We start from the raw sequence: 14,058 nt of genomic DNA on the forward strand, positions 1-14,058 counted from the left end.
TAGATGCTTTGGGCACTTTGCCACTGCTGATCAGTGTCAAAGTGCAAGTGCTCCCTAGGTAAATTGTTATTATAATTGGTTATCCATGATTGGCATATTTGTGTTACCATGAAGTCCCTAGTAAAGTGCACCAAGTGTGCCAGGGCTGGTGATTCAAATGCTACTAGTGGGCCTGCAGCACTGATTGTGCCACCCACATGAGTAGCCCTAAAATGGTGTCTCAGGCCTGCCACCACGGTGCCTGGGTGCAGTTGCTAACTGCCATGCTGCCCTGACCAGTGTCCACACTGGCCAGGCCTAACCCTTCCCTTTCTATACACATTGGACACCCCTATGGAAGGCCCTAGGTACCCCCTGGGTAGGGTGCAGTATATGTGAAAGGTAGAGCATGTACTAGTGTGGGTGACATGCTCTGGTAGTGAATTACAGCCATTTTCGTTTTTCACTATTGCAAGGCTACCTGTGCTCCATAGGCCAGAATGGGCAGTTTGGTTATTACATCTTATAATCCTAAACTGACTCAGGGAACATGGTAGAAATTCGGGTTTAGTATGCATGAACTAAGAATGATAAAATACATCTTTTAGTGAAGTTGGTTTTTAACATTCTGTGTTTGAAAATACCACTTTTAGAAAGTAGGTATTTTCTTGTCTAACCATCCAAACCTGCCTTTGCTAGGCTGTGTATTCCTTGTCTGGAGTTTGTGTGACAGGGGCTTGGGAATTCCAGGGGGCTGGGGAATTCCCGGAGACAGGGTGAGCCAGCACAGGGCTGAATAGAGATCTGCATCTAGATGGGAGGGAGGAGTTGCACCTGGGACCTGAATAGGACAGTGCCTGCCCCCCACAGTGCTGGCTATACCCCCTGTGGTGCGTCTGATGTCTCTGCTCTGCACTGTGAAAGGAGAGAAGGAATCATGTCAACAAAGTGCTCCAGGGCTGTGCTTTCCCTCCACAATGCTGGCTCCACCTCCTGTGGGGCGTCTGATGTTTCTGCCCTGCACTGTGAAAGGAAAGAAGGAGTCATGTAAACAGAGTGCTCCAGAACTGGTTTGGACTGGGCAAAGGCCCCTCTGCCCTCAGAGGACAAAGGATTTTGGGGTATAAATATTGGGACCCAGACCACAGAAAATTAGATTATCCTGGAATTAAGAAGGAACCTCCGCCAAGGAGAAAGCTGGAAGACTGAAGAAGAAGGACTGACCTGCTGTAAGGCTGACCTGCAGTTGCTTTGCTGCCAAGGAGAGGGGAAGGACTTTGCTGTGTGCTGTGTCCCCTGGCTTGAAGGAATCTCCAAGGCCCGAGTAGAGCTGGCCTCCTGTTAAGAAGTCCCAGGAACAAAAGGACTTCACCCCCAGCTTCCCCCTGAACTCTGCTGTGTGAGTTCTGCCCTTCCTAGAGTGCTTGATCCAATTGTGGGGCCTCTGGAAGTTGTGCCTGTTGTTGGGAAGCTGACCAAGAGAAAAGAAGTGAAATATCTGCAACTTTTACACACACCGCCGGCTTAGCAAGAACATTTCCGTCGCCGTGAAGATCATCGCAACGCCTGTCGCCATTCCAACGTCAACGCCGCGTTCATCTTTGGAGCGCATCGCCCCTAGAGCGGGAAGATTCCCTCGCTGCGAGTATCATGGCAGAGCCGCCGCAGTAAGATCGTGGCACTGCTCGTTAGCGGGCCGCATTTCGTCACTGCGAACATCGTCGCAGAGCCATCAAAGATCGTCGCGCCGCTCGTTAGCGGGCCGTATTTCGTCGCATCTTGCCTTTGCGAGTAAATTTCTTCCAGAGAAGCTACACCTTGGAATCCATACAAGTATCGCCTCTCTCCCCATACAGACCGGATTCATCGCACACACCCTCTGCGTGCAGCGGGGTGGTCGCATCACCTCCCCAGGGTCTCAGGACTGATGCTGTTGCTTGTTTTTCGACGCCTGAGTGCCGCTAGGAACTTCTATCGCATCACCAGGTACTGTTGGCTAAAATCGACGCTAATGTGGATTATTTTGTCGCTAAGCTAAGAACTCTTTTGAAACCATATTCTTGAACTGTGTATGTTGGATTTTTGTCGTTTTGGTCTTGTGTAGTTTATATAAAAGTACTTTTTTTATCTACACTGGTGTGGAGTGCATTTGTGGTGTTTTCACTGTGTTACTGTGAGTGTTGGTGTAAGTACTTTACACATTGCCTTTGATAAGTCTGTCTGCTCGTGCCAAGCTACCAAGGGGGTGAGCAGGGGTTATCTAAAGTGTGTATCCCCCTTACCCTGACTAGAAGCAAGGGTCCCTATTTGGACAGTGGTGCCTACCTCTGCCAACTAGAGACCCCCAGATCTAACAGCTATTAAATGCACTTATAGACATATATAGACATTGACACATCAGCAGTCATCTTAGTCGGTTATGCAGTCATCCTACTCACTCATGAAAAAAATTAATTACATTTACTCACTCACACAATTATACACACAACACCTCATTTATTCAAACACATAGTAACTCATAGTTAATATGTTAAAAAATCACCATTACAATTATACACTCATTCATATAGTTACTCTCACAATCACTGAGTCTTACAAATACTTATTTATATACACCAACTCTCACATACAATGCCTTTTATTTTTTTACTTTGTTGAAGATGTACAACTAAAGCATATATTCGCTCACCAACACACAAATAAATACACTCAGTCACCCAAACAACTTTTTCAACATGCACGCTTAAACCTATACATCTAGTCAATCAACCATTCACACATCTATGCACAGAGTTACACACACCCTGTCCAACCACACACAAACTCAGTGTCCCATACAAATACTCACCCAACTAATCAATAACTAATATACACACTCATGTAGTTAGTGACCAACTGATGCAGCATGTTATACAACAACAGAGACAGTGATGCACACATTCACATAGTTTAGTTACTAATCCAGGTATTAAGTGAGACACTTTTAATTACTCACTTAAACAGACAGTCAGACAGCTACTAAATCTTCCATCCAGACAGTTATATATCCACTCAATCTTCAATACAGATTGGTATATACATAATACATATTTAAATTTCAAACTAAACCACATTCGCTGGATGATGTCATCAGTGATGTCATTTGAGATGTAAGCCCCTAGTACATAATAGGGCAGGGGGATTAAAACTACCTCTTAAAATGCGCAACAGGGCGCGTTTGCACACTGGTGAAGGGAGGGGGGGGCCTGAGTTGACTTGTGTGCAAACACACCATGTGGCCATTTTTATTTGGGGGATAAAGTTCCCTTGAATCCTAAGTGTCCCTTGGGTCCAACTAGCCCGCCAGGTATATTCAGTTAGCGCCACAGAGCTGAGTTGCAGAGAGGTGTAAAAAGGGGGACAGCCTGGACTACCTCTCTGCAACGCAGCGCAGTGGCGGTTACTGGAAGCACCTGCTGGGCTAGTTGGCCCCCAGGGGCCCTCAGGATTGAAGGGGAATTATTTCCCTAACTTAAAACGCGCCACAGGCCATGTTTGCACATGTCACCTCTGGCCCCATCCCCTCCCTTCACCACTGTGTAAATGCGCCCTGTGGTCGTTTTAAGTTGGGAGATTAAGTCCCCTTGAATACTGTGGCTCCCTAGGGTCCAACCAGACCACTAGGTACCTCCAGTAGGCACCACAGAGCACCGTTGAAGAGTGTTCCCCGGGGGCCCCTCTTTGCCCCCATTGCAATACATTTTTTGCCCCCGGGACTTGGCCCACCCGGTAGCTAAATATTAACGAAGCACGGGAGCCCGCACTTCATTTTTTTTTCGCGGCCGGATCCGTGGATCCATCGTGCATTGCGTCGACTTAAAAAAATAAATAAAGTAGGCCTAGGGGGTCGGGGTGTTTCTACCCTGCCACCTTTTCGTGTTTTGCGCCTTAGTTTTACTGATTTCTTCTGCCTTGGTTCTACCGAGGCACAAGATAGCTGCCAACACTTCCTAATTTGGAGAGTTGACAGTCAATTGGCATAATGCTTGTGATCGGGAGGGTGCGCGGATCCAGCACGGCCATAGATATCGAAACTTTTTTCATTTTGATTTTCTCAGCAACTACTGAACGGATTTACACCATTTAACAAAAAGGGATCTTTCTGAACCAAGGGCTACCTTTTTGCCAAATTTGGTGTAATTCCGTTCAGCAGTTCGGACTGTAGCCGTGTCTAAATTTTCCTATGGGAAATTGCATGGGGAAAACACATTTTGTGACCCCCCTTTTTTCTCGGCCCCTGCTTGATGAATCACCCCGAAACTTTCAAGATAGGAGCAGACCGGAGCGCCCCACGAGTTCTGAAAATTTCATGAAGATTCGTCAACCAGCGCCAAAGTTATTGGGAATAGAATGTTGCAAATTTCCTTTGGAAAATAGGTCCTAACTATAACTACCTACTGGCGACCGCCAGTAGGTTATATATATATATATATATATTCACAGAAAAAACCATAGGTTTCAGGCACGTTATAGTTAGGAATGTCATCAGTGATGTCATTTGAGATGTCATCAGTGATGTCATGAGTGATGTCACTGACCATGTCATGAGTGATGTAAGATGTGACGTCATCAGCAGTGCATTGCGGGCGAGCGAGTTATAGTTAGCTGAACTAACTATAACGGGGGAATTTCAATGGTTCTGTACAAGTGAAAAGTCCAGCTAACTATAACACCCCTGAAACCTATGGTTTTTTCAATGAATTTCTGAGGTTTTTTAAATGCTAATTCCTAACTATAACGTGCCTGAAACCTATGGTTTTTTCTGTGAATTTCAAAGGTTTTTTAAATGCTAATTTCTAACTATGCCTACAGAGATAGGACATGTGAAGAAAGAAGAAAAAATGCACAGAAAGAAAAAAAAGAAGTGCAGAAAGAAGCAACAGAAGTCCTCAAAGACGAAGAAAAGTGCAGGAAGAAGGATAACGTGCAGAAAGAACAAAAAGAAGAGCAGAAAGAATCCTTGTTGCAAAATCATCCTGTACCCTCAACTTTTTCAGACGGATACTGGTGGTAACTGAGTCTGACTAACCAGTCCTAGAGCCAGTGCTATGTTAAAAGACACTTAGAGTACAGTGAAAACACCTACATTCACTAGGGAACATTATGCGTTGGGGTCCCCCTGTGATTAGCATGACCTCCTCTGTAAGCCCCTAGTATATAATAGAGCAGGGGGATTAAAACTACCTCTTAAAACAGGCCACAGGGCGTTTTTGCACACGTTAACTCAGGCCCCGTCCCCTCCCTTCACCACTGTGTAAACACGCCCTGTGTCCGTTTTTAGTTGGGAGATTAAGTTCATTTGAATCCTGAGGGTCCCTAGGGTCCAACTAGCCCACTAGGTACCTCCAGTAAGTGCCACAGAGCTGCGTTGCAGAGAGGTGTAAAAAGTGGCACAGCCTGGACCACCTCTCTGCAATGCAGCTCAGTGGCGCTTACTGGAAGCACTTGGTGGGCTAGTTAGCCCCCAGGGGTGCTCAGTATTGAAGGGAAATTATATCCCCAATTTAAAACATGCCATAGTGCGTGTTTGCACCCGTCACCTCAGGCCCCGTCCCCTCCCTTCACCACTGTGTAAACGCGCCCTGTGGCTGTTCTAAGTTGAGAGATTAAGTCCCCTTGAATCCTAAGGGTCCCTAGGGTCAAACTAGACCACTAGGTACCTCCAGTAAGCGCCACAGAGCTGCGTTGCAGAGAGGTGTAAAAAGGGGCTTGGCCTCAGAACACCTGTCTGCAGCGCAGCTCCCTGGCGCATACTGGAGATGCCTGTTGGGCTAGTTGGCCCTCAAGGACCCTCAGTATTGAAGAGGAATTACATCCCCAACTTACAACTCGCCAGGGGGCGCATTTGCAGAGTGCTGCAAGGAGGGGGCGTGGCCTCCAGCAAGATGCCAGTCTATTATTTATTTACATTTTTTAAGAAGGGGGGCTGTGTGGTTCCCCTTCTTATTCTAATTTATTGGCAATGATGACCCCAATCCCCAGGGCCGGCTACTGTTTTTTATAATTTTTTTAAAATATATATTTATAGACACACCTAGGACATGCTGGACAAACCGTACGTACCTATCACCATGATGATTTGAGTGATATTCATTAAAAGGTGACTATGCATACAATGAATCCACGTGGAATGTATTTACACCACTAGTGAAGCTCTGACATGTGTGATGCCCTACCGTGCCTAGTCCCGGTAGACACCCTTGTCGTTTATTTATACAAACATGGGTAGCTATTGACGGGCACATTTAATACACATGCACACCAAGCCATTCAAAGGGGATTTGACAAAAATTCGACCAAAACTGCGTAAGAAACCCCCCTCACGGTTAATAAAACACACATCCACTGCCGGATGTGTAATACTTTTTATTCTACTCTCTGGAAAGGAGACGAACATCACTTGAGAGTCACAGCGCGCTCCTGGCAGAGCCCAATGCTGTGTTACACCCACCATTGCCCGCCAAGTGCCACACACCTCTGTGTTGTATTCCACCAGCTAGTGCATATGCTATGACACTCTCTAGCCCATGTGCACTGTAACACCACCCCGTAAATATGTCATGCCACACTTGTCTTCGCACGGGTTATATTGCCCCATCTAACGTGCCTTCCTCGATGCCTATGTTATAACGCACAGTGCTATGCCATACATATTACAATCTGGGATCCATATCTTTGTCACAGTGCATATGCAACGTTACACTCCCCAGCACATATTTTATATGACAACTTTAGAGACTAGTTAGGTTACACAACACTGCCCTGTGCATATTACACTCCATGGCGCAGATCGCATAGCACGCGCTAGTGCCTGTGCTATCTCGCGCTCTCCAATGAATCTGTCATTGCGCACAATGTATTGCATATTATATTTCACGCCTGGTTCATCTTATATCACACTTTTTGGTGCATAGTTTATACCATACACTAGATCTAGTTTTCATTTTTAATCGTGCTCTCAGGACTATGTTCTATATAACACTGTGTTCACCTACCCTTTTCACGGGCATTACATTTTGCGATAGGGGGTGGAGGGTCAGGGGGTGTTTCTGCCAAGTGAGCCCGGAGTCACAGTCACAAACGTCCTCTTCTTCCTGAATAAAAGTGAGATTATGCTGCATACTTGTTCATATTTTAAGTAGTTCGCACAGACACACGTTTTAAAAACAATAAAGTTCCTAATACCCGCCTTCTCTGAACAGTTAGCTTGCTGCCCCATCCCCCTCCTCCCTATCCTCTGTTGTGTGAATCCATGGACTAGCCTCCTCCCTTCTGCCATGCATGGTATGATGTGCTGCCACTGCCCTCAATTTAGTATGATGTACCAGTCCCCTCCTCCTGCCCTCCATTGCCCAATTCTATGCCCCATCATTGACCTCCTGCTTAAACTCTGTGCTTAGCTTGCTGCCCCTATTCTCCTTCCCCCTGCCCTCCGATGTCTTTGTGCATGCCCCTGCTCCATCCTTTTTGCCCACCATGTTCCATGGACCTGCCACTCCTATCTACTCTGTGTGTTCTGTTGAGCTGCCACTCCCCTCCCACCTGCCTAGCATTGTCAGATGACTGTAACCTGTCCCTGCCACCTCCACCCTGCCTATCCACATGCCATGCCCCTATCCTCTTCCTCCTGTCCTACATGGTCCATTGTACTGCCACACCCTTCTGCCCTCCCTAGTCTGTTGTGCTGCAACCGCTCCTCCTACCTGCCCCGTGCGGTCTGTTGTGAGGCCCCTTCCCCTGAACTTTCTTGTCTGTGCACAGGTCCTGACCCTCCCTTCTATCCTCCATCGTCCTTTGTGCATGCCCCTGCACCCTCCTTCTTGCCCATCATAGCCATTGTGCTGCCACTAACCCTCCCACTTGCCATGCATGGTCTTCTGTGCTGCCATGGCCCCTCCCACCTTCCCTCTGTGGACAGTTAGCTGCCCCTGACCCTCTCCCACCTTCCCTCCATGGTCTGTGTGTATGCCATCACAGTCTCACTGTTGCTCTTCATGGTGTGTCTTGCTTCTAGTGCCCATCCTGACTGTGCTCCATGGCTATCTTGCTGCTCCTGCCCTGCCCCCTTGCCCCCAGCCCTCTGTTTACATGTGCAGACCCCTACTCCCTCCCTCCTGGCTTGTCTGTTCCATTGTAATGCCCCTGATCCGTCCCTCCTGCCCTTTATGGTCTGTTATGCTGCAACTTTCTCTCCTGTCTGTCCATTATGGTCAGCTAGCTACCATTGCCTCTTGCCCCTCTGTTCTCTGTTGTCCATGTGCATGGTCCTGTCCCCTCCCTCTTGCTTTCTATGGATTGTTGTGCTGCACTCCCGTCCCGCATGCCCTGTGTGGTGTATTGTGCTGCTGCAAACCCTGATGCCTGCCCTGCAGGGTCAGTTTGGTGCACCTCTCCATGTCCCTCCTGTCCTCTGTTATCCAAGTCCATGTCCCTACCCCATTTCCTTTCATGATCCAATGTACCATACTTGCGAACATTTTGAACTTGGTAAGAGGGAGATTTTGAAAAAAAAACTGGGGTATTGATTTTCCCCTTTGCGTTACATTGAAAAAGAGGAGATTGTAGACAGGAGACAGATCAAATAAAGCCCATTTGAGCTTAAAAACATTGGACGTTTCCTGGCTGTTGGCATGTATGGTTGTACTACCATTGCCTCTTCCTTCTGCCCACAATGGTCTATTACATTGCCACAGCCTCTCTTGCAAGTCCTGTATTGTTGGTTTGTTGCCCCTGCCCCCCTTTCCACTGCCCTCCATAGTCTGTTGTGCTGCCACGGCCCTTCCTGCCTGCTCAGTGTGGTTAAATTGTTGCCTTTGCACCCTCCTACCTGCCTTCAATTTTCAGAGTCCGTGCCCCTGGCCTCTGCCTCTCAACAGTATCCTAATGAACAACTAGATTGCTAACATTCTATATTTATTACAAAAGTGTGGAACGCCTGATGTCATCTTGATGTAATCAAAGCTGTAATACCTAGAGCATTTCCTTTAGAAATTACATATATGAGAGGGTCTTATTGGCATCAAAATTATGTTTAGTGCTCTAAAAGACTAAAATCTGGACATATTTTCTGAGTTTTCAAATAGCGACAAAGCACTTTTAAATTATTTGTTATCTTTATGTTTTTTTGTCCAGTTGACCACTTGATTAAATGTTGCACTTAGGGGAGAGGATGTGGTGTTACTTCCAGAACTGCAGACTTTGCAACTGGGGAACCAGGTTGGAGTTTCTGCTTCAGCTCGACATTCTGTGATTCTGGTCAAATCACTTAGTCTCCCCATGTCTACAACCAAAATGAATTTGTTCTTGTGTGATGTAACCAATGCTCATGTAAAGCACTCCAATACCTGAGAAGTCTGCACTATATAACACTGCAGCAAAAACACAAAATAATAAGTGTTTTGCACACTTCTGTCATTGGGCTATATTTGGGCTACATCTGGGTGATTTTGGGCTACATTTGGGCTCTTTTGTCTCCGGTGGCCATCTTGGGAGATTTATTTGTCATGAAGTTTCCTCATTTCCTCATGTACTGCAGTCTCCTCAGTAGGAAATGCTTTCAGTTTTTTACTTTGATTCCATCATGAAGGTATTCAGATATGTCACACATTTGCCATAAATTCTGAAAGTTAGCACTCTAGTTGCTCATTAGATCACTGTAGTAAAACTACTGTTCACCATGGAAGTCTGCTCCTGGTATTAAAAGTGCATGTTTCAGTCTGCATGTCAGAATGTTTTAATGAAATAGAAGAGGATTTGAGAAGTCACTCAAAATGTGCCCTTATTTTCTTTCTTCAGCATTAATCATAATTTATATGGCAAAATGAACCCCCTCATTGTGTTCCTTTTTAAATTAAATGATTTAAGTGTTACCGGTTTATTCCAATCAAGATGGCTTCAGGTGTGCCATACTTTTGTCATAATGAAGACAGTAAGCGCTCTAGTTGTTTTTAAGAACACTCTGGGACATTCTGTCATTGGGCTATACTTGGGCTACGTCTGGGTGATATTTGGGCTACATTTGGGCTCTTTTGTCTCTGGTGGCCATCTTGGGAGACTTAGTTGTTATGAAGATTCCTAATTTCCTCATTTACTGCAGTCTCCTCAGTAGGCATACTGTCAGTTTTTTACTTTGATTCAATGAAGAAGGCATTCAGATGTGTCACACATTTGCCATAAATTCAGAATGTTAGCACTCTAGTCGCTCATTAGATCACTGTAGTAAAGCTGCTGCTCACCAGGGAAAACTGCTGCTTGTATTGAAAGTGCATGTTTCAGTCTGCATGTCAGAATTTTTTATGAAATAAAAGAGGATTTCAGAAGTCAAAATGTGCCCTAGTGTTTCTTTCTGCAGCACTAATCATACTTGTTATGGAAAAATGAACACCCTCATTTTGTTCCTTTTTAAATTAAATGTTTTAAGAGTTACCACTTTAATCCAAGCAAGATGGCTTCAGGTGTGCCATACGTTTATCATAAGTAGGACTGTTAGTGCTCTAGTTGTTCTTTGGAACACTCTGGGAAGCTGCAGTAGAACACAAAGGATTCAACTGACAGTCTCTGCCCTTGTTGGATGTACATGTTTTACTGAGAATGTCAGACTTCATTCTCACATGACTAAGAAAGATAATGTGAATTTACAGAAAATATGCTCTCAGTTTAGCTTATAGATCACCTTCCAAACCTCTGTGGGAAAAGCATGTGAAAATAGTTTTCTCTCAAACATGATTCATGATATCCCAGCAGAAGGCTTTTCAAATGGTAAAATCACCTTAGAACATACCACAATTCCTAAAATGAGTATGGTACCATCAACAAATGATTTATAATGTAACTAAAGTCTTAAAACCTTCTATTAACTGCAATGCTTTTTCATGAGGTGCTATCATGTATATTGGTCCCAAGATGGCTGCCAACACTTCTTGGATGAAGTGCTGACAGCCAATCAGATCTCAGGATGAGATGTGTGGTTAGGCTCTGCCCACTTATATATATGATTTTACTTTTGATTTTCTCAGAAACTACTGAACAGATTGACACCAGACCTGCAAAAGGCACTTCCCTGAGCTGAGGACTACCTCTCTGCCAAATTTCAAGTAATTCTGTTCAGCCGTTCGGGCTGTCCCTTGGACTAAAGGTCCCTATGGAAAATTGCATGGGGAAAATGCGTTTTGGGACCCCCCTTTTTTCTCAGCCCCCGCTTGACGAATCCCCCCGAGACTTTCAGGGTAGGAGCGGAGCGGAGCGCCCCACCTATTTTGAAAATTTCGCGAGGATTCGTCAACCGGCGCCAAAGTTATTCCAAATAGAATGTTGCGGATTTCCTATGGAAACACGGTCCTAACTATAACTATCTACTGGCGACCGCCAGTAGATAATATATATATATATATATATATCAAATCCAATTTCGCCGATAAATGCACACTCAGAGTCACGGGTATTACAAATCTGGCAGCAGTTTATTCTTCGTTACGCGTTTTGACACTGAAAGTGTCTTGATCACACGAATCACCAAACGTTTTGCATTGATTTAAATAAAGTTTATTGACGTGATTTCACTCAAAACAAAGTAATAACAAAAGTAGGACTATATCTGTAACTTGTCTATTCAGATGTTCTATAATGCGGCAGACATATTGAAAGATGCAAACCTGCTGTGTCACTATACATCCTGGCCTGATTATATTGCTAAAATTGTACATATATTTAGTCCAAGGCAACGTAATACTATATAAATTTTGGCAATTAAATACCATATTACCTGCGCCCCTGCCTCTGCCTCTTCCTCTTCCTCTGCCTCTTCCCCGTCCTCTCTGTGGTGGAGTAGGCGTTGCTGTTGTCTTCCCCGATTGTCGACTCCTCTTCATTACCCTGAACTCGTCTAAAAAAGTCGCTTGGTGTGTTATGACTTCTACATCTGAAAGGGAACTCGCTGTGTGTATTGACACATCGGTATCAGAATCACTTACGTCAGGGTGGATTGTCGCATTGTCCTCCGTAATCGTTGGTTCTTCAGTTGTTACATTCTGATTATACAGATGGTCATACTTATGACTATAAGTTAGGATTCGTCCTGTTTCATAGTCCACACAGTCTCTGTGTAGTTTTCTCTGTTTCCTTTGTTTGATATCATCTTCGTACTTAGTTAGTCTTCCTTTGAGTTCATCTTTGAATTTCTGGATAACTGCTTGATCTGCAACTTTTTTAAAATTCTCTTCAATTTCCGATATTTCTCTGATGATTTTATCCCGATCTTCCCAGGCATACTTAATCAGTATTACCATCATATTTTTAGAACTTGCAGCAGAATTGTTCGCCCATTCATCAAGCATTTGTGGATTCGGGGATTCATGTGAGGGCGTGATGTATATTCTTAGACCTCTCGGTATCATTTGTGTTTGAATATTTGATTTCATTTGTTAGAAATTATATGTATTTAATTATATCACAAGTTTGGGTGATGACACTTATTTATGAAATGATCTTTGTCTACAAAGATGTTGCAAATAATATTGACTAAAAGCAATACCAGCGTGAAGCAATAATATACAGGCCTTTATAGGTACTAGACCGACAGAAACGAATGTTCCGTTGACAACATATGTATATATGTAAGCCACTAGAGCGTAGTTATACAATATTGATGTTCTCGCAACATGTTAAAAATAGATGGTTTCCTCACTATCAAGTCGCACGAAAACTATAAATGAAATTTATAATGATCTGGACTACCAATACAATCATGTTTTCGATGACCTTAGCAATGGACGTGACAGGTAGCCATCCTGTTTGGCGATTTGTATAGACACTTGTCTAATGTCATATTGTTCATTAATATTAACAATGGAAACTATCATTGGTAATATGGTATTTAATTGCCAAAATTTATATAGTATTACGTTGCCTTGGACTAAATATATGCACAATTTTAGCAATATAATCAGGCCAGGATGTATAGTGACACAGCAGGTTTGCATCTTTCATCTGAATAGACAAGTTACAGATATAGTCCTACTTTTGTTATTACTTTGTTTTGAGTGAAATCACGTCAATGAACTTTATTTAAATCAATGCAAAACGTTTGGTGATTCGTGTGATCAAGACACTTTCAGTGTCGAAACGCGTAACGAAGAATAAACTGCTGCCAGATTTGTAATACCCGTGACTCTGAGTGTGCATTTATCGGCGAAATTGGATTTGACAAAAATTGCCAGTTTTCGGGTTTACCGGCACTATGCACCAACTGACAATGGGCTCAGTTTCTAAATAACCTGCTTGGATGGAAAGAATATATCTATATATATATATATATATATATATATAGATAGATATATTTAAGAGCAATAAAAAAGTGTTTATAGAGGTTAAACAAGTTCTATGAATTCACAACATTTTAATAAACCAAAGACGCCAATAAAGTTGCTATTGTTTTATTTTGTTTTTAAATTAGTATTTATAATAAAAAAATACTATATGTATATATATTTTAATTATTAAATAAATATTTATTAGGAAGAGTTAATCTGCTCTAATATTTTATTTTATTACTTCTAGGGTTAATAAACATGTTTTAATTTACTTGTCCATATATATTTTACATTAAAATATATATATTTTTTTCAAACTAATATATTTTATTAATTTTCCTTGTACTTTCCAATAGGAATACCAAAGATGGTGGAGAGATCCACCTCCATGTGAAAAGTTACCAGAAGTAATTTTACAGTTCTAAGTTCAGTATTAGTGATCACTACCCCCTGAATTGAGCGAGAGGAGACAGGTAAGTGCACACTTCGGAGAAAATCTACACTGGGAAATAAGGGATAGCTAAAAAGTGTAAATTTATGACTTAGGGGCTCAGTACAATGTTGTGCGGCAAGATTCTACCCGACACCATCTTTGATTCGGGGCTGACCGCCGGATTACGATGTGACCGAACACTGATCGATCGGATTCCCATAGTTTCCTATGGGAACTTGTGTTACGCCCGAGAACCAGCCGTAACAGCCTCCTATGGGGAAAAGGGTTGTGTGTGCGTAA

Source organism: Triturus cristatus, chromosome 10 (assembly GCF_964204655.1).
Source record: "Triturus cristatus chromosome 10, aTriCri1.1, whole genome shotgun sequence".
NCBI lineage: Eukaryota > Metazoa > Chordata > Amphibia > Caudata > Salamandridae > Triturus > Triturus cristatus.